This window comes from Aulonocara sp. 'chitande type north' Nkhata Bay, linkage group LG6 (genome assembly GCF_057382095.1).
Source record: "Aulonocara sp. 'chitande type north' Nkhata Bay isolate Kocher_YH1m ecotype deep benthic linkage group LG6, A_spYH_male_GT1.1, whole genome shotgun sequence".
NCBI lineage: Eukaryota > Metazoa > Chordata > Actinopteri > Cichliformes > Cichlidae > Aulonocara > Aulonocara sp. 'chitande type north' Nkhata Bay.
This window is the reverse complement of record NC_141349.1, coordinates 6,904,271-6,930,736: the sequence shown is the minus strand read 5'-3', so window position 1 is coordinate 6,930,736 and position 26,466 is coordinate 6,904,271.

The following is a 26,466-nucleotide window of genomic DNA, read 5'->3' as shown; positions in this document are numbered from 1 at the left end:
CCCTTCTCCGGATGCGATTCGTCACGCTCATTACACGCTTCCGGGGGGGAGGGGCGGGAGGTCAAAAGGTCGTGATTAGGGCCATCAATCACTTCGGATCAAATTTTGTCATAAGCTGTATGGGATTAACTCTCTCTCGCCTGAGACAAAGTATAGGTTTTAATTATGTGAATAATTTTAAAATCTTAGCTCAAACGGCTGCAAAACCTGTTCTGTTTGCCCAGCACGGGGATATTGAGTTCTATAAGATAAAGCCATAAACATGTTTGTCTGAGTCTTCTATCAGAAGTTACAGCGATTTATATGAAGTTGTACAAAAATGCTTTATTTCGCCAAAACAGTGTGTTTCTCACTGTTACATGCATTTGAATGGGAAACTCGCCTGAGACAAAGTATAGGTTTTCATTATGTGAATAATTTTTAAATCTTAGCTCAAACGGCTGCAAAACCTGTTCTGTTTGCCCAGCACGGGGATATTGAGTTCTATAAGATAACGCCATAAACATGTTTGTCTGAGTCTTCTATCAAAAGTTACAGCGATTTATATGACGTTGTACAAAAACGCTTTATTTCGCCAAGACAGTGTGTTTCTCACTGTTACATGCATTTGAATGGGAAACTCGCCTGAGACAAAGTATAGGTTTTCATTATGTGAATAATTTTAAAATCTTAGCTCAAACGGCTGCAAAACCTGTTCTGTTTGCCCAGCACGGGGATATTGAGTTCTATAAGATAAAGCCATAAACATGTTTGTCTGAGTCTTCTATATGAAGTTGTACGAAAACGCTTTATTTCGCCAAGACAGTGTGTTTCTCACTGTTACATGCATTTGAATGGGAAACTCGCCTGAGACAAAGTATAGGTTTTCATTATGTGAATAATTTTAAAATCTTAGCTCAAACGGCTGCAAAACCTACTTGCCCAGCACGGGGATATTGAGTTCTATAAGATAAAGCCATAAACATGTGTGTTTGAGTCTTCTATCAAAAGTTACAGCTATTTATATGAAGTTGTACGAAAACGCTTTATTTCGCCAAGACAATGCGTTTCTCACTGTTACATGCATTTGAATGGGAAACTCGACCGAAACAAAGTATAGGTTTTCATTATGTGAATAATTTTAAAATCTTAGCTCAAACGGCTGCAAAACCTGTTTGCCCAGCACGGGGATATTGAATTCTATAAGATGAAGCCATAAACATGTTTGTCTGAGTCTTCTATCAAAAGTTACAGCGATTTATATGAAGTTGTACGAAAACGGTTTATTTCGCCAAGACAATGCGTTTCTCACTGTTACATGCATTTGAATGGGAAACTCGCCTGAAACAAAGTATAGGTTTTCATTATGTGAATAATTTTAAAATCTTAGCTCAAATGGCTGCAAAACCTGTTTGCCCAGCACGGGGATATTGAATTCTATAAGATGAAGCCATAAACATGTTTGTCTGAGTCTTCTATCAAAAGTTACAGCGATTTATATGAAATTGTACGAAAACGCTTTATTTCGCCAAGACAATGCGTTTCTCACTGTTACATGCATTTGAATGGGAAACTCGCCTGAAACAAAGTATAGGTTTTCATTATGTGAATAATTTTAAAATCTTAGCTCAAACGGCTGCAAAACCTGTTTGCCCAGCACGGGGATATTGAATTCTATAAGATGAAGCCATAAACATGTTTGTCTGAGTCTTCTATCAAAAGTTACAGTGATTTATATGAAGTTGTACGAAAACGCTTTATTTCGCCAAGACAATGCGTTTCTCACTGTTACATGCATTTGAATGGGAAACTCGACCGAAACAAAGTATAGGTTTTCATTATGTGAATAATTTTAAAATCTTAGCTCAAACGGCTGCAAAACCTGTTTGCCCAGCACGGGGATATTGAATTCTATAAGATGAAGCCATAAACATGTTTGTCTGAGTCTTCTATCAAAAGTTACAGCGATTTATATGAAGTTGTACGAAAACGCTTTATTTCGCCAAGACAATGCGTTTCTCACTGTTACATGCATTTGAATGGGAAACTCGCCTGAAACAAAGTATAGGTTTTCATTATGTGAATAATTTTAAAATCTTAGCTCAAATGGCTGCAAAACCTGTTTGCCCAGCACGGGGATATTGAATTCTATAAGATGAAGCCATAAACATGTTTGTCTGAGTCTTCTATCAAAAGTTACAGCGATTTATATGACGTTGTACGAAAACGCTTTATTTCGCCAAGACAATGCGTTTCTCACTGTTACATGCATTTGAATGGGAAACTCGCCTGAGACAAAGTATAGGTTTTCATTATGTGAATAATTTTAAAATCTTAGCTCAAACGGCTGCAAAACCTGTTTGCCCAGCACGGGGATATTGAGTTCTATAAGATAAAGCCATAAACATGTTTGTCTGAGTCTTCTATCAAAAGTTACAGCGATTTATATGAAGTTGTTCAAAAACGCTTTATTTCGCCAAGACAATGCGTTTCTCACTGTTACATGCATTTGAATGGGAAACTCGCCTGAAACAAAGTATAGGTTTTCATTATGTGAATAATTTTAAAATCTTAGCTCAAACGGCTGCAAAACCTGTTTGCCCAGCACGGGGATATTGAGTTCTATAAGATAAAGCCATAAACATGTGTGTCTGAGTCTTCTATCAAAAGTTACAGCGATTTATATGAAATTGTACGAAAACGCTTTATTTCGCCAAGACAATGCGTTTCTCACTGTTACATGCATTTGAATGGGAAACTCGCCTGAAACAAAGTATAGGTTTTCATTATGTGAATAATTTTAAAATCTTAGCTCAAACGGCTGCAAAACCTGTTTGCCCAGCACGGGGATATTGAATTCTATAAGATGAAGCCATAAACATGTTTGTCTGAGTCTTCTATCAAAAGTTACAGTGATTTATATGAAGTTGTACGAAAACGCTTTATTTCGCCAAGACAATGCGTTTCTCACTGTTACATGCATTTGAATGGGAAACTCGACCGAAACAAAGTATAGGTTTTCATTATGTGAATAATTTTAAAATCTTAGCTCAAACGGCTGCAAAACCTGTTTGCCCAGCACGGGGATATTGAGTTCTATAAGATAAAGCCATAAACATGTTTGTCTGAGTCTTCTATCAAAAGTTACAGCGATTTATATGAAGTTGTACGAAAACGCTTTATTTCGCCAAGACAGTGCGTTTCTCACTGTTACATGCATTTGAATGGGTAACTCGCCCGAAACAAAGTATAGGTTTTCATTATGTGAATAACTTGGAAATCTTAGCTCAAACAGCTGCAAAACCTGTTTTCCCAGCACGGGGACCTTGAGTTCTATAAGATAAAGCCATAAACATGTGTATACGAGTCTTCTATCAAAAGTTACAGCTATTTATATGAAGTTGTACAAAAACGCTTTCTTTCGCCAAGTCAGTGCGTTTCTCACTGTTTCATGCATTTGAATGGGGAACTCAACCGAAAAAAAAGTATAGGTTTTCATTATGTGAATAATTTTAAAATCTTAGCTCAAACGGCTGCAAAACCTTTTTTCCCAGCACGGGGATCTTGAGTTCTATAAGATAAAGCCATAAACATGTTTGTCTGAGTCTTCTATCAAAAGTTGCAGCAATTTATATGAAGTTGTACGAAAACGCTTTCTTTCGCCAAGACAGTGTGTTTCTCACTGTTACATGCATTTGAATGGGAAACTCGCCTGAAACAAAGTATAGGTTTTCATTATGTGAATAATTTTAAAACCTTAGCTCAAACGGCTGCAAAACCTGCAAAACATTTCAAGAGGGCTTGTGTTGATGGCTGATGCGATCCAAAACACAAAAGGGCCTGTGCTACTGGCTGAGGACATTCACATTTCACCAGGACCTGTGGTCATGGCTGATGCCATCCAAATTACACCAGGGCCAGTGCTCCCTGTGATGCCATCTTTACCACACCAGGGCCTGCGTTGCTGGCTGACGCCATCCACATTGCACCAGGGCCACTGCTCACTGTGAGGCCATATTCAACACACAAGAGCGTGTGCTGCTGGCTGATACCTTCCTCATTTCACCAGGGCCTGCGTTGCTGGCTCATGCCCTCCTTATTACACCAGGTCCAGTGCTCCCTGTGAAGCCATACTCACCACACCAGGGCCTGCGTTGCTGGCTGAGGCCATCCTCGTTTCACCAGGGCCTGCGTTGCTGTCTGATGTGATCCACAATACACAAGGGCCTGTGCTATTGGCTAAGGCCATTCACATTACACCAGGGTATTGGTGGTGCTGACCAATACCATCCATATTTCATCAGGGCGACTGTTGTTGGCTGAGGCCATACATATTACACCAGGGACAGGGGTTCCTGTGAGGCCATCTTCACCACGCCAGGGCCTCTGCTGCTCGTTGATGCCATCCACATTTCACCAGGGCCAGTGGTGTTGTCTGAATGGCCTCAGACAACACCACTGGAAAAAAGTGTTGTCACACCAGGACAGTGCTTCCTGTCAGGCCATCATCACCACACCAGGGCCTGTGGTGCTGGCCAATACCATCCACATTACACCAGGGCCAGTGTTGTTGGATGAGGCCATCCAAATTACACCAGGGACAGTGCTTCCTGTGAGGCCATCATCACCACACCAGGGCCTGTGGTGCTGGCTGATACCATCCACATTACCCAAGGGCCTGTGTTGCTGGCCGAAACCATCCACATTTCACAAGGGCCAGTGGTGTTGCTGGCTGATGCCATTCAAAATACTCAAGGGCCTGTGCTACTGGCTGATGCCTTCTACATTACACCAGGGCCTGTGGTGCTGGCCAGTACCACCGACATTTCACCAGGGCCAGTGTTGTTTGGTGAGACCATCCACATTACACCAGGGACATTGCTTCCTGTGAGGCCATATTCACCACACCAGGGACTGTGCTGTTGGCTGAAACCATCCACATTACATCAGGGCCATTGGTCCTTTCCGATGTCATCCACATTTCACCAGGGCCAGTGGTGTTGGCTAAGGCCATCCACATTACACCAAGGTCTGTGGTGCTGGCCATTACCATCCACATTTCACCTGGGCAAGTGTTGGTAGATATAATTCACATTATTCACACCACGGCATGTGCTCCCTGTGAGGCTATCGTCACCACACCAGGGCCTGTATTGCTGGCTTAGGCCATCCACATTGCACCAGGGCTAGTGCTCCCTCTGAAGCCAACTTCACGACAGCAGGGCCTGTGCTGCTGTCTGAGGTCATCTACATTTCACCAGAGCCTGTGTTGCTGGCTGATGCGATCCACAATACACAAGGGCCTGTGCTACTGGCTGAGGACATTCACATTACAACATGGCCTGTTGTGCTGGCCAATACCATCCACATTTAAAGAGGGCCAGTGTTGTTGGCTGAGGAAATACACATTACACCAGGGACAGTGCTGCTAGCCTTCCACATTACCCAAGGGCCTGTGTTGCTGGCTGATGCCATTCACAATACTCAAGGGCATGTGCTACTGGCTGATGCCATCTACATTACAGAAGGCCCTGTGGTGCTGGCCAATACCATCCACATTTCACCAGGGCCACTGTTGTTGGCTTAGGCGATCCACATTACACCAGAGACTGTGATGTCGGCTTCTACCATCCAAATTACACCAGGGCCTGTGCTTCCTGTGAGGCCATCTTTACCCCACCAGGGCCTTTGATGCTCGTTGATACCATCCACATTAGGGCCTGTGATGCTGGCCGATACCATGGACATTACACCAGGGCCAGTGGGGTAAGCTAAGGCCATCCACATTACACCAGGGTGTGTGGTGCTTACCAATACCATCCATATTTCACAAGGGCCAGTGTTGTTAGATTATGCCATCCACATTACACCAGGTCCTGTGCTGCTGGCTGAGGCCATCCACATTGCACCAGGGCCATGGGGTTGGATGAGGCCATCCACATTACACCAAGGTCTGTGGTGCTGGCCATTACCATCCACATTTCACCTGGGCAAGTGTTGGTAGATATAATTCACATTATTCACACCACGGCATGTGCTCCCTGTGAGGCTATCGTCACCACACCAGGGCCTGTATTGCTGGCTTAGGCCATCCACATTGCACCAGGGCTAGTGCTCCCTCTGAAGCCAACTTCACGACAGCAGGGCCTGTGCTGCTGTCTGAGGTCATCTACATTTCACCAGAGCCTGTGTTGCTGGCTGATGCGATCCACAATACACAAGGGCCTGTGCTACTGGCTGAGGACATTCACATTACAACATGGCCTGTTGTGCTGGCCAATACCATCCACATTTAAAGAGGGCCAGTGTTGTTGGCTGAGGAAATACACATTACACCAGGGACAGTGCTGCTAGCCTTCCACATTACCCAAGGGCCTGTGTTGCTGGCTGATGCCATTCACAATACTCAAGGGCATGTGCTACTGGCTGATGCCATCTACATTACAGAAGGCCCTGTGGTGCTGGCCAATACCATCCACATTTCACCAGGGCCACTGTTGTTGGCTTAGGCGATCCACATTACACCAGAGACTGTGATGTCGGCTTCTACCATCCAAATTACACCAGGGCCTGTGCTTCCTGTGAGGCCATCTTTACCCCACCAGGGCCTTTGATGCTCGTTGATACCATCCACATTAGGGCCTGTGATGCTGGCCGATACCATGGACATTACACCAGGGCCAGTGGGGTAAGCTAAGGCCATCCACATTACACCAGGGTGTGTGGTGCTTACCAATACCATCCATATTTCACAAGGGCCAGTGTTGTTAGATTATGCCATCCACATTACACCAGGTCCTGTGCTGCTGGCTGAGGCCATCCACATTGCACCAGGGCCATGGGGTTGGATGAGGCCATTCACATTGCAGCAGGGCCTGTGCTGCTGGCTGAGGGCACCTATATTTCACGAGGGCCTGTGTTGATTGCTGATTCCATCCACAATACACCAGGGACAGTGATTTCTGTGAGGCCATCTTCACTAGACCAGGGTCTTTGCTGCTTGCTAATGCCATCGAAAATACACCAGGGCCAGTGATTCCTCTGAGGCCATCTTCGCCAGACCAGGGCCTGTGCTGCTAGATATCCAAATTACCCAAGGGCCTGTGTTGCTGGCCGAAAACAACCACATTTCACCAGGGCCTGTGGTGTTGCTGGATGAGGCCATCCACATTACCCCAGGGCCTGTGCTACTCGTTGATACCATCCACATTTCTCCAGGGCTTGTGTTGCTGGCTGATGCGATCCACAGTACACAAGGGCCTGTGCTACTGGCTGAGGACATTCACATTACAACATGGCCTGTTGTGCTGGCCAATACCATCCACATTTCACCAAGGCCAGTGTTGTTTGCTGAGGATATCCACATTACACCAGTGACAGTGCTTCCTTTCAGGCCATCTTCCTCTGAGGCCATCTTCGCCAGACCAGGGCCTGTGCTGCTAGATATCCAAATTACCCAAGGGCCTGTGTTGCTGGCCGAAAACAACCACATTTCACCAGGGCCTGTGGTGTTGCTGGATGAGGCCATCCATATTACACAAGGGCCTATGGTGCTGGCCAATACCATCCACATTTCACCAGGCCCTTTGGTGCTGTCCGAAACCATCCACATTTCACCAGGGCTTGAGTTGCTGGCTGATGCCATCCACATTACACCAGGGCCAGTGGTGTTGGCTGAGGCCATCCACATTACACCAGGGCCTGTAGTGCTGGCCAATACCATCCACATTTCACCAGGGCCAGTGTTGTTGGATGAGCCAATCCGCATTACACCAGGGACAGTGCTTCCTGTCAGGCCATCATCACCACACCAGGGCCTGTGGTGCTGGATGATGCCATCAACATTACACCAGGGCCTGTGCTACTCGCTGATGCCATCCACATTACACCAGGGCCTGTGGTGCTGGCCAATACCATCCACATTTCACCAGGGCCAGTGTTGTTTGCTCAGGCCATCCACATTACACCACTGCCAGTGCTTCCTGTGATGCCATCATCACCAAACCAGGGTCTGTTGTGCTGGCTGAAGCCATCCACATTACACCAGGGCCTGTGCTACTCCTTGATACCAACCAAATTTCACCAGGGCTTGTGTTGCTGGCTGATGCGATCCACAATACACAAGAGCCTGTGCTTCTGGCTGATGCCATCCACAATACACAAGGGCCTGTGCTCCTGGCTGATGCCATCCACATTACACGAGGGCCAGTGGTGTTGGCTGAGGACATTCACATTACACCTGGGCCTGTGGTGCTGAACGATATCATGCACATTTCACCAGATCAAGTGGTGTTGGCTATGGCCATTCACATTACACCAGGGTGTGTGGTGCTGACCAATACCATCCATATTTCACCAGGGACAGTGTCGTTAGATCAGGCCATCCACATTACAACAGGGCCTGTGATACTGGCTGAGGACATTTACATTTCACCAGGGCCTGTGGTCATGGCTGAGGCCAACTACATTTCACCAGGGCCTGTGTTGGTGGCTGATCCCATCCACAATATACAAAGGCCTGTGTTACTGGCTGATGCCATTCACATTAAACCAGGGTGTGTGGTGCTGACCAATACGATCCATATTTCACCAGGGCCACTGTTGTTGGCTGAGGCCATACACATAACACCAGGGACAGTGCTTTTGGCTGAGGCCATCATCACCACACCAGGGCTTGTGGTGCTGGATGAGGCCATCCACATTACACCAGGGCCTGTGTTACTCGTTGATGCCATCCACATTGCTCCAGGGCCTGTGGTGCTGGCAAATACCATCCACATTTCAACAGGGCCACTGTTGTTGGCTGAGGCCATATACATTATACCAGGGACAGTGCTTCCTGTTAGGCCATCTTCACCACACCAGGGCCTGTGCTACTTGCTTATACCATCCACATTACACCTGGGCCTGTGGTGCTGACCAGTATCATGCACAATTCACCAGGGCCAGTGGTGTTGGCTAAGGCTATTCACATTACACCAGGGCCTGTGGTGCTGGCCAATACCATCCACATTTCAACAGGACCACTGTTGTTGGCTGAGGACATACACTTTACATCACGGACAGTGCTTCCTGTGAGGCCATCTTCAACACAACAGGGCCTGTACTGTTGGCTAAGGCCATTCACATTAAACCAGGGTGTGTGGTGCTGACCAATACGATCCATATTTCACCAGGGCCACTGTTGTTGGCTGAGGCCATACACATAACACCAGGGACAGTGCTTTTGGCTGAGGCCATCATCAGTACACCAGGGAGTGTGGTGCATTATGAGGCCATCCACATTTCACCAGGGCCACTGTTGTTGGCTGAGGCCATACACTTTACATCAGGGACAGTGCTTCCTGTGAGGCCATCTTCACCACAACAGGGACTGTGCTACTGGCTGAGGCAGACTACATTTCACCAGAGCGCATGTTGCCCACTGAGACCATCTACATTTCACCAGGGCCTGGCTGCTGTCTGAGGCCATCCACATTACACCATGGCCTGTGCTTCCTGTGAGGCCATCTTCACCACATTACGGCCTGTACTGTTGGATGAGGCCATCCACATTACACCAGGTACAGTTCTTCCTGTGTGGCAATCATCACCAAACCAGGGCCTGTGATGCTGGATGAGGCCATCCACATTTCACCAGGGATTGTGTTGTTGGCTGATGCGTTCCACAAAACACAAGGGCGTTTACTACTGGCTGAGGATATTCACATTACACCAGGGCCTGTGGTGCTCGCCAATATAATCCACATTTCACCAAGGCCACCGTTGTTGGCTGAGGCCATACACATTACACAAGGGACAGTGCCTCCTGTGAGGCCATCTTCACCACACAAGGGGCTCTGCTGCTCGTTGATGTCATCCACATTAGACCTGGCCCTGTGCTGCTGACCGATATAATGCACATTTAACCAAGGACAGTGTTGTTAGATGAGGCCATCCACATTACAACAGGGCCTGTGCTACTGGCTGAGGACATCTACATTTCACCAGGGCCTGTGTTGGTGGCTGATCCCATCCACAATATACAAAGGCCTGCGTTGCTGGCTGAGGCCATCCACATTGCACGAGGGCCACTGCTCCCTGTGAGGCCATATTCACAACACCAGGGCCTGTGCTTCTGGCTGATACCATCCTGATTTCACCATGGCCTGTGTTGCTGTCTCATGCCATCCATATTACACCAGGGCATGTGGTGCTGGATGATGCCATCCACATTACACCACTGCCAGTGTTTCCTGTGAGGCCATCATCACCACACCAGGGCTTTTGGTGCTGGCTGAGGCCATCCATGTTTCACCAGGGCCAGTGCTCACTGTGAGGCTGTCTTAACCACACCAGGGCCTGTGCTTTCTGTCTGAGACCATCTTCACCAGACCAGGGTCTGTGCTACTGCCTGATGCTATCAACATTATATCAGGGCCACTGCTTGCTGTGAGGCCATCTTCACCACACCAGGGCCTGTACTGCTTTCTGAGGCCATCTACATTACACAAGGACCTGTGTTGTTGGCTTAGACCAATTAAATTTCACCAGGGCCTGTGCTACTCGTTGATGCCTTGCACATTACACCAGGGCCTGTGGTTTTGGCGGTTACCATCCACATTTTTACAAGGGCCAGTGTTGTTGGATGAGGCCATCCACATTACACCAGGGACAGTTCTTCCTAAGAGGCCATCATCACCACACCAGGGCCTGTGGTGCTGGATAAGGCCATCCACATTTCACCAGGGCTTGTGTTGCTGGCTGATGACATCCACAATACACAAGGTCTGTGATGCCGGCTTCTACCATCCACATTACACCAGGGACAGTGCTTCCTGTGAGGCCATCATCACCACACCAGGGCCCGTACTGTTGGATGAGGCCATCCAAATTACACCAGGGACAGTTCTTCCTAAGAGGCCATCATCACCACACCAGGTGATGATGTTAGATGAGGCCATCTACATTACAACAGGGCCTGTGCTACTGGCTGAGGACATTTACATTTCACCGTGGCCTGTGGTCATGGCTGAGGCCAACTAAATTTCAACAGGGCCTGTGGTGATGGCTGATGCCATCCACATTACACCAGAGCCAGTGGTGTTGGATGAGGACATTCACATTACACCAGGGTGTGTGCTACTCGTTGATACCATCCACATTTCACCAGGGTTTGTGTTGCTGGCTGATGCGATCCGCATTTCACCAGGGCCAGTGTTGTTGGCTGAGGCCATCCACATTACACCAGGGCCACTGCTCCCTGTGAAGCCATCTTCACCACACCACTGTCTGTGTTGCTGGCAGAGGCCATACACATTGCACCAGGGCCAATGCTCCCTGTGAGACCATATTCACCACACCAGGGCCTGTGCTGCTGACTTATACCATCCACATTTTTCCAGGGCCTGTGCTTTTGGCTGATGCCATTCACATTACACCAGGGCCAGTATTGTTGGTTGAGGACATTCACATTACACCTGGGGCTGTGGTGCAGAACCATTTCATGCACATTTCACCAGATCAAGTGGTGTTGGCTATGGCCATTCACATTACACCAGGGTGTGTTGTGCTGTCCAATACCATCCATATTTCACCAGGGACAGTGTTGTTAGATCAGGCCATCCGCATTACAACAGGGCCTGTGCTACTGGCTGAGGACATTTACATTTCACTAGGGCCTGTAGTCATGGCTGAGGCCAACTACATTTCACCAGGGCCTGTGTAGTGGCTGATCCCATCCACAATATACAAAGGCCTGTGCTACTGGCTGATGCCATCCACATTACACCAGGGCCAGTGCTCCCTGTGAAGCCATCTTCACCACACCACTGCCTGTGTTGCTGGCAGAAGCCATCCACATTGCACCAGGGACAGTGCTCCCTGTGAGGCCATATTCACCACACCAGGTCCTGTGCTACTGGCTGATACCATCCACAATTTACCAAGGGCCCACGTTGCTGGGTCATGCCATCCACATTACACCAGGGCCTGTGCTACTGGCTGAGGCCAACTACATTTCACCAGGGCCTGTGCTACTCGTTGATGCCATCCACATTACACCAGGGCCTGTGGTGATGGCCATATATCATCCACATTTCACAAGGGCCATTGTTGTTGGCTGAGGCCAAAGACATTACACAAGGGACAGTGGTTCCTGTGAGGCCATCTTCACCACACCAGGGCCTGTTGTGCTGGCTAATACCATCCACATTTCACCAGGCCCTTTGTTGCTGTCCAAAACCATTCACATTTCACCAGGGCTTGTGTTGCTGGCTGATGACATCCACAACACAGAAGGGCCTATGATACTGGCTGATGCCATCCACATTAAACCAGGGCCAGTGGTGTTGGCTGAGGCCATCCACATTACACAACGGCCTGTGGTGCTGGCCAATACCATCCACATTTCACCAGGGCAAGTGTTGTTGGATGAGGCCATCCGCATTACACCAGGGACAGTGCTTCCTGTCAGGCCATCATCACCACACCAGGGCCTGTGGTGCTGCCAATACCATCCACATTTCACCAGGGCCAGTGTTGTTTGCTCAGGCCATCCACATTACACCACTGCCAGTGCTTCCTGTGATGCCATCATCACCAACCCAGGGCCTGTTGTGCTGGCTTAGGCCATCCACATTACACAAGGGCCTGTGCTCCTGACTGATGCCATCCACAATACACAAGGGCCTGTGCTCCTGACTGACGCCATCCACATTACAACAGGGCCTGTGATACTGGCTGAGGACATTTACATTTCACCAGGGCCTGTGGTCATGTCTGAGGCCAACTACATTTCACCAGGGCCTGTGTTGGTGGCTGATCCCATCCACAATATACAAAGGCCTGTGCTACTGGCTGATGCCATCCACATTACACCAGGGCCAGTGCTCCCCGTGAGGCCATCTTCACCACACCAGGGTCTGCGCTGCTGGCTAATTTGATCCACAATTCACAAGGGCCTGTGCTACTGGCTAAGGCCATTCACATTAAACCAGGATGTGTGGTGCTGACCAATACGATCCATATTTCACCGGGGCCACTGTTGTTGGCTGAGGCCATATACATTACACCAGGGACAGTGCTTTTGGCTGAGGCCATCATCACTACACCAGGGCGTGTGGTGCTGGATGAGGCCATCCACATTTCACCAGGGCCACTGTTGTTGGCTGAGGCCATACACTTTACACCAGGAACAGTGCTACTGGCTGATGCCATCAACAATACACAAGGGCCTGTGTTGGTGGCTGATCCCATCCACAATATACAAAGGCCTGTGCTACTGGCTGATGCCATCCACATTACACGAGGGCCAGTGCTCCCTGTGAGGCCATCTTCACCACACCAGGGCCTGCGCTGCTGGCTAATGTGATCCACAATTCACAAGGGCCTGTGCTACTGGCTAAGGCCATTCACATTAAACCAGGGTGTGTGGTGCTGACCAATACGATCCATATACATACAAGGTCTTAAATAATCAGGCCCCATCTTATCTTAATGACCTTGTAGTACCATATCACCCTATTAGAGCACTCCGCTCTCGCTCTGCAGGCCTACTTGTTGTTCCTAGAGTATTTAAAAGTAGAATGGGAGGGAGAGCCTTCAGTTTTCAGGCCCCTCTTCTGTGGAACCAGCTTCCAGTTTGGATTCGGGAGACAGACACTATCTCTACTTTTAAGATTAGGCTTAAAACTTTCCTTTTTTCTAAAGCATATAGTTAGGGCTGGACCAGGTGACCCTGAATCCTCCCTTTGTTATGCTGCAATAGATGTAGGCTGCCGGGGGATTCCCATGATGCATTGAGTTTTTCCTTTCCAGTCACCTTTCTCACTCACTATGTATTAATAGACCTCTCTGCATTGAATCATATCTGTTATTAACCTCTGTCTCTCTTCCACAGCATGTCTTTATCCTGTCTTCCTTCTCTCACCCCAACCGGTCGCAGCAGATGGCCGCCCCTCCCTGAGCCTGGTTCTGCCGGAGGTTTCTTCCTGTTAAAAGGGAGTTTTTCCTTCCCACTGTCGCCAAAGTGCTTGCTCATAGGGGGTCATATGATTGTTGGGTTTTTCTCTGTATCTATGAAGCGCCTTGAGGCGACTTATGTTGTGATTTGGCGCTATATAAATAAAATTGAATTGAATTGAATTGAATTGAATATTTCACCTGGGCCACTGTTGTTGGCTGAGGCCATATACATTACACCAGGGACAATGCTTCTTGTGAGGCCATCTTCACCACACCAGGGCCTGTACTGGTGGATGAGGACATCCACATTACACCAGGAACAGTTCTTCCTGTGAGGCCATCATCACCACACCAGGGCCTGTGCTACTTGCTGATACCATCCACATTACACCTGGGCCTGTGGTGCTGACCAATATCATGCACAATACACAAAGGCCTGTGCTACTGGCTGAAGACATTCACATTACACCAGGGCCTGTGGTGCTGGCCAATACCATCCACATTTCACCAGGACCACTGTTGTTGGCTGAGGCCATACACTTTACATCACGGACAGTGCTTCCTGTGAGGCCATCTTCAACACAACAGGGCCTGTACGGTTGGCTGAGGCCATCCACATTACTCCAGGGACTTTGGTGCTGGCCAATACCATCCACATTTCACCAGGGCAAATGTTGTTGGCTTCTACCATCCACATAACACCAGGGACGGTGCTTCCTTTGAGGCCATCTTCACCACACCAGGGCCTCTGCTGCTTGTTGATGCCATCCACATTACACCAGGGCCTGTGCTACTGGCTGATGCCATCCACATTACACCAGGGCCAGTGGTGTTGGCTGAGGACATTCACATTACACCTGGGCCTCTGGTGCTGAACGATATCATGCACGTTTCACCAGATCAAGTGGTTTTGGCTATGGCCATTCACATTACACCAGGGTGTGTGGTGCTGCCCAATAACCACTAAGAGGCCATCAACACCACACCAGGGCCTGTGGTGCTGGATAAGGCCATCCACATTACACCAGGGCCTGTGACGCCGACTTCTACCATCCACATTACACAAGGGACAGTGCTTCCTGTGAGGCCATCTTCAACCCACCAGGGCCTCTGCTGCTCATTGATGCCATCCACATTACACCAGGCCCTGTGCTACTGCCTGATATCATGCACATTTAACCAGGGACAGTGTTGTTAGATGAGGCCATCCACATTACAACAGGGCCTGTGCTACTGGCTGAGGACATCTACATTTCACCAGGGCCTGTGTTGGTGGCTGATCCCATCCACAATATAAAAAAGCCTGCGTTGCTGGCTGAGGCCATCAACATTGCACCAGGGCCACTGCTCCCTGTGAGGCCATATTCACCACACCAGGGCCTGTGCTTCCGGCTGATACAATCCTGATTTCACCAGGGCCTGCATTGCTGTCTCATGCCATCCATATTACACCAGGGCATGTGATGCTGTCCGAAACCATCCACATTTCACCAGGGTAGTGTTGCTGGATGATGCCATCCACATTTCACCAGGGTCAGTGTTTTTGGCTGAGGCCATCCACATTAAACCACTGCCAGTGCTTCCTGTGAGGCCATCATCACCACACCAGGGCCTGTGGTGCTGGATAAGGCCATCCACATTACACCAGGGCCTGTGCTACTCGATGATACCATCCACATTTCACCAGGGATTGTGTTGCTGGCTGATGACATCCACAATACGCAAGGGCCTGTGCTACTGGCTTAGGACATTCACATTACACCAGGGCCTGTGCTGCTGGCCAATACCATCCACATTTCACCAGGGGAAGTGTTGTTGGCTAAGGCCATATACATTACACCAGGGACAGTGCTCCCTGTGAGGCCATATTGACCACACCAGGGCCTGTGCTGCTGGGTGATACATCCTCATTTCACCAGGGCCTGCGTTGCTGGCTGAGGCTATCCACATTTCACCAGAACTACGTTGCTGGCTCATGCCATCCACTTTACATCAGGGCCTGTGCTACTCGTTGATGGCATCCACATTACACCCGGGCCTGTGGTGCTGTCTGAAACCATCCACATTTCACCAGGAATTGTGTTGCAGGCTGATGACATCCACAAAACACAAGGGCCTGTGATAGTGGCTGATGCCATTCACATTACTCCTGCTCCACCTGCTGCCATTATTTCTTCTGTTGAAGATTGTGAAACTTTTCTTGCTTTCTTTTTAGAAAAAATTAGCAACATAAGGAAAAACTTGTCTTTTTCAGCGTCTGCGCTGTCAGTTCCCACTCCAGCTCGGCCTGTTGTTTTATCAGAATCAGAATTGGAATCAGAATACTTTATTCATCCCGAGGGAAATTAGGGTTACAGCAGGCAGCACGCTAATGGCGCATGCGCACTTACAAAGGAACCTGACCAACTTTACACAAACATCACATTGGGCAGACATGTCAGAAAGGTAGGCTGATAGGAAAAAACAACGAAAATACACTACATGAGGTAAGAGGAGGAGAAAAAAAACTCCACTCAGACTGAGCTCCTAGTGGGAGAACAGTTTGATAACAGAAAAAACATCTCAGCACATGACTATCAATACACTATAGAAACACAAGACAAGCAACAGGGGCGGGTAAAGGGTAAGAGAGAGCCGGTGTAGACAGCGCATCCGGTCCTGCAGCATCTGTGCTGGTCCAGTTGACTGCTATCTTCCCCGGTAGGGCACAAGCATCGAAGGCGTTGGAAAGGGAGGGGGGATGAGTGAGTGCTTATCAGTGTAAGTGTGTGTGTGTGCGTGTCCATAGTTTAGCTGAGACAGTGTCCTTCGGCCTATCAGGCTAAGTAAACAGTCCTCCAGCCAATCCAGGTGTCCTTGCATGGGATGGGAAGAATAGCCGTAACACAGTCATTATCAGGTAGTGATTGTTCGGCTCCAGCCTTGGGCCTGCAGCTGGCGCCGTGATGGGGATCCGCAATGTTTATGTTGGTTTTGTTAATTTCCATGCGAGCAGCCAAGGAGAATTTTTCAGGCTGCTCTTTAACACTCCGACACTGGCCTCTCGATCTCCCGTTGGAGAGTCGTGAGCCTCCCCATGATGGTATCAAACTTCTGTTCCATGGTGTTATCGTTCTTTTGATTCTGAGACCTCACAACTGCAGTGATCCGTTCCGCGATTTTTTCCAACTGTCGCTCAAGGGTCTCATTTTGAGCAGGCCTCTCTCTGATGTTTCCCCTCATACGCTCAATGATGTTGTTTTGAGCCTTCACAGCAGCTGCAAGCGTCTCCAAGGTGTTGACCATATTACGTTCGTTGTGAGAGGTTGCGCCTCGTTCCATTTCGATTCCAGCGGGCAGCCTTGGGGGGGTTTGAACAGCCGGTTCCGCTCTCTTATTTCTCCGATAAACCAGGGCTAAGCCAACTCCGATCAGCATGAACCCTGTTATCATGCTTCCGAATAGATAGACATCTTCAGCGTCCTCGATCGACAGTCCCGCCAGGCACATGATCCTCCAGTTCTGCCACCCGTCCATCGTGTATCCGGCAGGGAAAGTCCCTCCAGGGCACTCAGGCTCTCCCGAGCCCAGATTTCTCGTTGAGAAAAGGGTGTCAATAGCATTCAGAGACCAGTTGATCAAATCCATAATTCTCTTTTAGGTTTTAGAGAACGACAGTGGGAGGCTATTCCAGGGAAAGTAATGCACACAAGACAAGACAAGGACATAGAGGCTAAGCAGGGAAGATAAGGGTGAGGAGGAGAGGAGAAAAGTGCGACCGCCTTCGCTGAGGGCTAAAGAAGAAGAAGGTTTTTCACCTGTTTCACTACCAGAGCTGGGAAAAATAGTTAGTGCAACAAAATTATCCTCTTGCTCTCTTGATTTCTTACCTGCATCATTATTCAAAAATGTCTTTTACTCTACTGGTCCCTGTATTCTTACTATAATTAATACCTCCTTGGCCTCGGGCATAGTCCCTGCCTATTTTAAAACTGCTGTTATACATCCCTTGTTAAAAAAGCCTATGCTGGACCCATCTCTCACTAGCAATTATAGACCGATCTCAAAAATTCCGTTAATTGCTAAGATTCTAGAGAAGATCGTGGCTAAGCAGCTTACAGCAGTTTTAGATAAATATAGTATTTTCGACAAATTTCAATCTGGCTTTCGTAAAGTTCATTCCACTGAAACAGCCCTTCTTAGAGTTTCTAATGACATTTTGTTACAAAGCGATGCAGGTAAATGTTCTGTTCTCTTAATGTTGGATCTTACGTCGGCCTTTGATACTGTTGACCACTATATTTTACTTAACAGGCTGAAATACTGGGTCGGTGTCTCTGGGACTGCATTGAAATGGTTCTCCTCGTATCTCTCTGAACGATATTCTTCTGTGGCAGTTTCTAAGTATAGATCATCTTCTGCGTCCTTGTCTTTTGGTGTGCCACAAGGCTCTGTGCTGGGGCCTTTATTGTTTCTAGTTTATTTACTCCCTCTCCAGCACATTTTGAGCCCTTTTGAGGATATTTGTTACCATTGTTATGCGGACGATATCCAACTCTATATATCTTTTAAACCGGAAGAGGCTTCTAAGCTGCGGCTTTTAAAAGTGTGCTTGGAAACCATTAAAGGCTGGATGGCTGAAAACTTCCTCCAACTAAATGAAAATAAAACCGAAGTCCTCTTATGTGCCCCAGATAGACATATCCAGTATAATAAATGCTCTTGGTCCTCTTTCAACGTTTGTAAAACCATCTGTCAGGAACTTAGGGATTATCCTTGATCCTGCTCTTACGTTAGATAGTCATGTTAAATCTCTTGTTCGGTCTTGCTTTTATCATTTAAGAAATATTTCTAAATTGAGCTCTATAATATCCTATACCGAACTGGAGATTGTTATTCATGCTTTTATCTCATCACGACTGGATTATTGCAATTCCCTGTTTACTTGTTTAAACAAAGGTTCTTTGGAGCGTCTGCAGATCGTTCAGAATGCTGCAGCAAGACTTTTGACAAAAGCTTCTAAATTTTCACATATAACACCGTTGTTTATGCAGTTACATTGGCTTCCTGTCGAATTTAGAGTCCATTTTAAGATTTTGGTTTTAACTTTTAAGGCTCTTCAACAACAAGCACCACCATATATTATTGAACTTTTACAGCCCTATGCCCCTAGTAGGTCTCTGAGGTCGAGTAGTCAGGGCCTACTTGTCACTCAGTATACGAGACTGAAAACTAGGGGTGATAGTGTCACGGGTCTGGGTCCGTTGGACCCAGTATGTGGAGTTTCATGTTTTTGTTATTCCATGTTTGAGGTTATTATGTTTTGGTTTTAGTTTGAATCAGGGATTGTTTTCTTGTTCTCTTGTTGTGTTGATGATGATGATGATTATGATGTTTATTATTTGAGTTTCATGTTTAAGGATTTGTTCTCGGTTGTATCTCACGTTTAGTTTAGTTCAGGTTCCATGTGTCATTCTGTCTGTCTCTCAGTGTCAGGTCTGCGTCTTGGTGTGGTGTTCTCATTTCCTGTTTTATTGTGAAGGTCTGGGTCTCATGTGAGTGTGTTCAGTTTTACCTCTGTCTCGTCTTGTTGATCATTCCCAGCTGTGTCCACCACCTGTGTGTAATTCCCCTGTGTTTCTCTGGGTGTATTTAAGTCATGTCCTCCGTCATTGTAGTTGCTGGTCCGTCTGTGTTTCCACCCTGCTTCATCTGTGTGTTTCCCTGCAGTCAACCATCATCTGTTTCCGCCCGCTCTCATTCATGTCCAGGTTCGTGTTCTGTAGTTAGTTTGTTCCCAGTTTAGTTTAGTCATTGCTCCGTTCGCCGTTTGTCCATTTCCTTTTTGTGTTTAATAAACCACCCTCACACCCATACAAGTGCCTGCGTTTGGATCCTCCTTTATTTTCCACACGGCTCATCTCACTCGCCGTGACAGATAGAGCTTTTGCTACTGTGGCCGCCAGACTGTGGAATTCCCTTCCTCAGGACTTACGATCCGCTGATTCATTGATTACTTTTAAAAAACAGCTAAAAACACATCTTTTTAAAATTGCTTTTTGCTAACTTTGTTTGTATCTTGTTTTTATTTTGTTTTTTTTTATAATCTGTTATATCTTGTAAAGCACTTTGTGATTTCTATCTAGAAATGTGCTATATAAATAAAATTTTACTTTACTTACTTACTTACATTACACCAGGGCCAGTGGTGTTGGCTGAGGACATTCACATTACACCAGGGCCTGTGCTGCTGGCCAATACCATCCACATTTCACCAGGGCCACTGTTGTTGGCTGATCCCATCCACAATATACAAAGGCCTGCGTTGCTGGCTGAAGCCATCCACATTGCACCAGGGCCACTGCTCCCTGTGAGGCCATATTCTCCACCCCAGGGCCTGTGCTTCTGGCTGATACCATCCTGATTTCACCATGGCCTGCGTTGCTGGCTCATGCCATCCATATTACACCAGGGCATGTGGTGCTGTCCGAAACCATCCACATTTCACCAGGGCTTGTGTTGCTGGATGATGCCATCCACATTTCACCAGGGTCAGTGTTGTTGGCTGAGGCCATCCACATTACACCACTGCCAGTGCTTCCTGTGAGGCCATCATGACCACACCAGGGCCTGTGGTGCTGGCTGAGGCCATCCATGTTTCACCAGGGCCAGTGCTCCCTGTGAGGCTGTCTTCACCACACCAGGGCCTGTGCTTTCTTTCTGAGACCATCTTCACCAGACCAGGGTCTGTGCTACTGCCTGATGCCATCAACATTACACCAGATCCAGGGCTACCTGTGAGAACATCTTCACCAGACCAGGGTCTTTGTTAGTGCCTGATGCCATCAACATTATATCAGGGCCACTGCTTCCTGTGAGGCCATCTTCACCACACCAGGGCCTGTACTGCTTTCTGAGGCCATCTACATTACACAAGGGCCTGTGTTGCTGGCTTAGACCAATTAAACTTCACACCAGGGCCTGTGCTACTCATTGATGCCATGCACATTACACCAGGGCCTGTGGTTTTGGCGGTTACCATCCACATTTTTACAAGGGCCAGTGTTGTTGGATGAGGCCATCCACATTACACGAGGGACAGTGCTTCCTGTGAGGCCATCATCACCACACCAGGGCATGTGGTGCTGGATGAGGCCATCCACATTACACCAGGGCCGGTGCTACTCGATGATCCCATCCACATTTCACCAGGGCTTGTGTTGCTGGCTGATGCGTTCCACAATACCCAAGGACTTTCACATTATGCCAGGGCCTGTGGTGCTGGCCAATACCATCCACATTTCACCAGGGCCAGTGTTGTTGGATGAGGCCATCCACATTACACCAGGGACAGTGCTTCCTGTGAGGCCATCATCACCACACCAGGGCATGTGGTGCTGGATGAGGCCATCTTCACCACACCAAGGCCCGTACTGTTGGATGAGGCCATCCACATTACACAAGGGACAGTTCTTCCTGTGAGGCCATCATCACCACACCAGGGCCTGTGGTGCTGGATAAGGCCATCCACATTACACCAGGGCCTGTGCTACTCGATGATACCATCCACATTTCACCAGGGCTTGTGTTGCTGGCTGATGACATCCACAATACGCAACGGCCTGTGCTACTGGCTTAGGACATTCACATTACACCAGGGCCAGTGGTGCTGGCCAATATAAACCACATTTCACCAGGGCCTGTGGTGTTGGCTGAGGACATACACATCACCAGGGCCTTTGGTGCTGACCGATATCATGCACATTTCACCAGGGCCAGTGGTGTTGGCTAAGGCCACTCACATTAAGATAATAAGATAAGATAAGATAAGATAACCTTTATTAGTCCCACACGTGGGAAATTTGTTTTGTCACAGCAGGAAGTGGACAGTGCAAAAGTTATGAGGCAAAAATTAGAATACAATAAGAATAAATACAGTACACAACTGTACAGAATAGAATAAAATAAAATACTATATACAGTAGAATAAAATAAAATAAATATACAATAAGATAAAAATAGAATACAAATACAAATACTATATACAACTGAGTAAAATACAACGATGACAGAAAGGATTATTGCACTTAGTATTATTGCACATGTATGGATATGTGTGCTTGATCAGTTAAAGTCTTTATTATGGAGTCTGACAGCAGTGGGGAGGAAAGACCTGCGAAATCTCTCCGTCCCACACCGTGGGTGCCGCAGTCTCCCACTGAAGGAGCTGCTCAGTGCTGTCACAGTCTGCTGCATGGGGTGGGAGATGTTGTCCATCAGGCAAGGCTGGACTGGGACAAAAAATCGGCCCGGGCATTTTGACTAGAGACCGGCCCACCAGGATAAAGATTGAAATGTGACGTCATTCAGGGATAAAACCGCAAAGGATTCTGGGAACTTGTGGCAAGAGGTACTAGCGCACGCAGGCTTTCAATTGAACTCAGTTACACAGCGATAAAAAGAAACCCAAAAAATGGCAAGAAGCTGTTGTATTATTAACTGCAATAGCCGGTCGCATGACAGCCACGGGAAGCCGATGGGTAAAGAGATCGTTTTTTTTTTTTATCGGATTATGTCGTTGAAGTGAAAAATTTTAAGCCATGTTTCCGAAGTAAGAGCCGACGGATGGTCTGGATATACCAAATATAACATCTCAGAACACTCCAGCTCACATGTTAGTCTGATCCAAGCATTCCCACAAAGGTCAGAGTTTTGTAGTAGTTAATGCGTCATTTTTCTTAACATAATTGGTGATATAGGTTACAAACAAGTCTGGCCCTGAACAGAAATTGTCGCGCTATGCTCCTTTGTTTATTGTGCATAAATAGTGAATTGTCCTGACACAATATTGCGTTTCGCTTCTGTTATAACCATGGTACACTGACAAAACCATATACTTTTATTCACAAGATAAAACAGTTGTTTTGTATCACTAATTGTCCATTGCGATTACAACATACAATATTATTGTCACTGCTACATTTCTGTAATGCTACTGTAACCGGTTTCTGCTTCATCCCGCTGCAACAGTTCGGCCCAAACAGACTCCTCGACTCTGCGTTGTGTAGTGTTTTTAAAAAGACAAGGAGTCTCTGATCGATCGTTGCCACTTTATTTCCTGAATGGAAACAACGGTGTATTATCAGTGCACAGGCTCGCCACACACCACTCCGCACAGCACACTCTGGTATGGCTACGGCAGACTGGCAGCGATTACTGCAGCAATATTACAATTTCTAATATACAATAAAATAACAGCAACAACAAATGATGTACCTGAATGGAAACAACGGTGTATTATCAGTGCACAGGCTCGCCACACACCACTCCGCACAGCACACTACGGCAGAACATCTCATTAGCATTCCGCTTTAGCATACAGTTTCACACATTAATAAACAAATGAAAAGTACATAAAACTGGTGTTGGACATGTGTCCACTAAGCACTTATTACACTCGGTGCTCTTCAGCTAATCAAACATGTTTTATGTGTCTGTACTACTTAGCTATATTGTGTGCGGAACAATACAACTCACCTCTCGTATGGCTACGGCAGACTGGCAGCGATTACTGCAGCCAGCCACACCGAGAGGGGGGGCGCTGTTTCCCCATTACACTGATATTTGTGGCAAGTGGAATAATACCACATAAACACTGTTACACTACCAGAAATTATTTCCACTACTAATTAATTACCGTTGAGCTCAAAGGTCCTATTAATAAACTGTTAATGAATGTGTATTTATGAAGACGATTTGTGAGACTGGTAAACTTATGATATGTACAATAGTCTTTCGTTCTACACGGTGCGTTTCAAGGTCCTGTACCCATCTGTCGGTAAACTGTACCTGGGCTTGTTGCAGTGACCTGAAGTTACTAAACTTCATGAGTGTATGCACTCACTCCAAGAACCGTATAATTATAAATCTGAGCGTGGTGAAAGTTGGGCAGCACGCTGACGTCTTTTGTCCACTCTTTCACTCCTTTGATTTTGTCCTCGTATCTTTTCTTTGTCTTTTCGTCGAGTCTGTCTTTGTACGGACCGGCATTGTTCTCCTTTTGTTTTGTACATTCCTTTTTTGTGCGGCAAAGAAAAAAAAGAAGGTATTGGAACCGGAGAATGAACGTTTTGCGGTGCTGCAAATGTTTGCATTTGATGCGGTACTTGGATTGTTTTGCCACGAGTTCCCGGCATGCAATGCGCGAAAATCACGTGATTGCTAAACAAGGGGGAGGGTGCATCCAGCCTCCTCGGCTGTAATTGGTCCAGCCCAGAGTCGATCATGACCAATTGGCCAATCCAACGCCTTTCATTATATATACCCTTCCTAAAAAAAATAAAATAAAATAAAAAAAATCCATCGGCCCATAAAAACAAAAAATCGCCAGCGGCCCACCGGGCAAATGCCCGGTATGCCCGATGGCCAGTCCAGCTATGCCATCAGGGATGACAGCTTAGCCGCCGTTCTCCTGTCACTCACCACCTCACTCACCACCTCCACTGGGTCCAGAGGGCATCCTAGAACAGAGCTGGCCCTTCGGATCACCAGGGTGTTTGGTGCTGACCAATACCATCCATATTTCACCAGGGACAGTGTTGTTAGATGATGCCATCCACATTACAACAGGGCCTGTGCTACTGGCTGAGGACATTTACATTTCACCAGGGCCTGTGTTCATGGCTGAGGCCAACTTCACTCACATTTCTTACAGCCGTCATGGTCTGCTGTGTGGCAGGTAGAGTGTGGACCCAGATGCAGGACACAGAAGGCAGAAATAAACTCATAAAGTTCACCAAATGTTTACAGATGTCAAGAAGTCACAAGCAAAGAGAGACCACACCATGACACATGTTTAAACAAGGAATGTTTATTAATCAAAACTACTTATTAATCAAATAGACATGTTCAAAGCACCACAGTGGTAGAACGATATCACACAGCACCGTCACATGATATTAAACAGAAACTGGCAACAGTCTCTGTAGAGTGAGCGATCATAATGAAGCAGTTTATTTTAAGTTGTGATTCAACCTGCTCTTCATATTTCAGGCCACCAGATGTCACCAAAGACAACTGTGGTGAAAAGTTTCAAGTAATCAAACCTTTTTCAAAGCTTTTCAGCAGTGTTGGTCAAGTTTCTTGAAATTGATGAAAAACCTTCATCCCAAAATGCATCAATGATGTCACAGAGACCAAGAGAGTAACAAGAGAGTCATAACTCGAATAATAAAAAATACAAAAGTTGAATAAAAGTATGTAAAAACAACATGTAGAGTGTAATCATTAGCTGAATTTGTATAGAAGGAGACCACTGGCCAAATCATTCCTGATCTTCCAGCAAAGCGCTGACCGTTTCTTCTCTGTTGGCATGATGTGGGCGTTAGGCACGTAAACTCTCTGAGGTTTAGGCTGCAAAGACGAGGGGTAAACTGTTTAACCTCTAAAGCTGATCAGGTTTGGAATGTTTTGAGACATGAACTGTGATCTATGCCAGTGGTTCTCAAACTTTTCACTATGAGTACCACCTCATAAAATATATGTCTCTTTAAGTACCACCCTTATGACCAACATTAAAGTACAGTAGTATAGGCCAGCGTTCCCCAATCTTTTTTGTGCCACGCACCAGTTTAATGTCAGACAATATTTTCACAGGCCGGCCTTTAAGGTGTCGCAGTTAATACAACAAAATAAAATGATATGATATGACCAAGACAAAAACCGTGGTTATTTTGTAAATATAATAATAAATCCAAATTTGCTGTGTAATTGTGTAACTTTATAAGCAACATCCCCCTGAAATGCACCAACAACATTGAGAGTAACATCCTCCTCTCTGCCCCTTAATGCTCACTGGTCGCTATGGTAATGCGTAAATAGTTCTTTCAAAATAAGACACACAACTACAACACCGGTAAAAACCCAGGGAAACAGAGTTAATGATAAAAACCCTGAAAACCATACATTTCACTCCCGAGCCTCAACTCTCGGGCCCAGTACCAAACGACTCAAGGACCAGTACCGGTCCGTGGCCCAGGCGTTGGGGACCGCTGGTATATGCCTATCCATATACAGTTGACACAAGACAATTTTATTTCTTATAGGAATGTTATTTTTTTAACTTTCATAAACAGGATGTGACAAGTGATAATAATAACAGCTGTACTGCATTAAACCACATTCCCCTATAAACAGCTGCCCATTGTGTTCTTGGAAAATATTTGCAGAATGTGTAAACATCCAAAGGTAAGATCCAACCACAGAGGGTTAAGACTTTAAAGGACAGACATAAAACAATTAACTCTTGTTTCAGACAAAATCTGAAATAAAGAGCTGCAGGTCATTGCACTGGGGGCATTGCATATTTTTATTTCTTACAAATTAATTCATGAGATAGATGTACACTACCAGTCAAAAGTTTGAACACACCGTCTTTGTTTTTTTTAATTTATGATATGCAGCCTTCAGAGCCTAAGAACAGCAAGGGCAAACCTGTCACGTGGCATCAGAGACGAAAAGGCAGTACTCCATGAGGATTTTGCAAAGCTTCAGCGACAGCAGAGA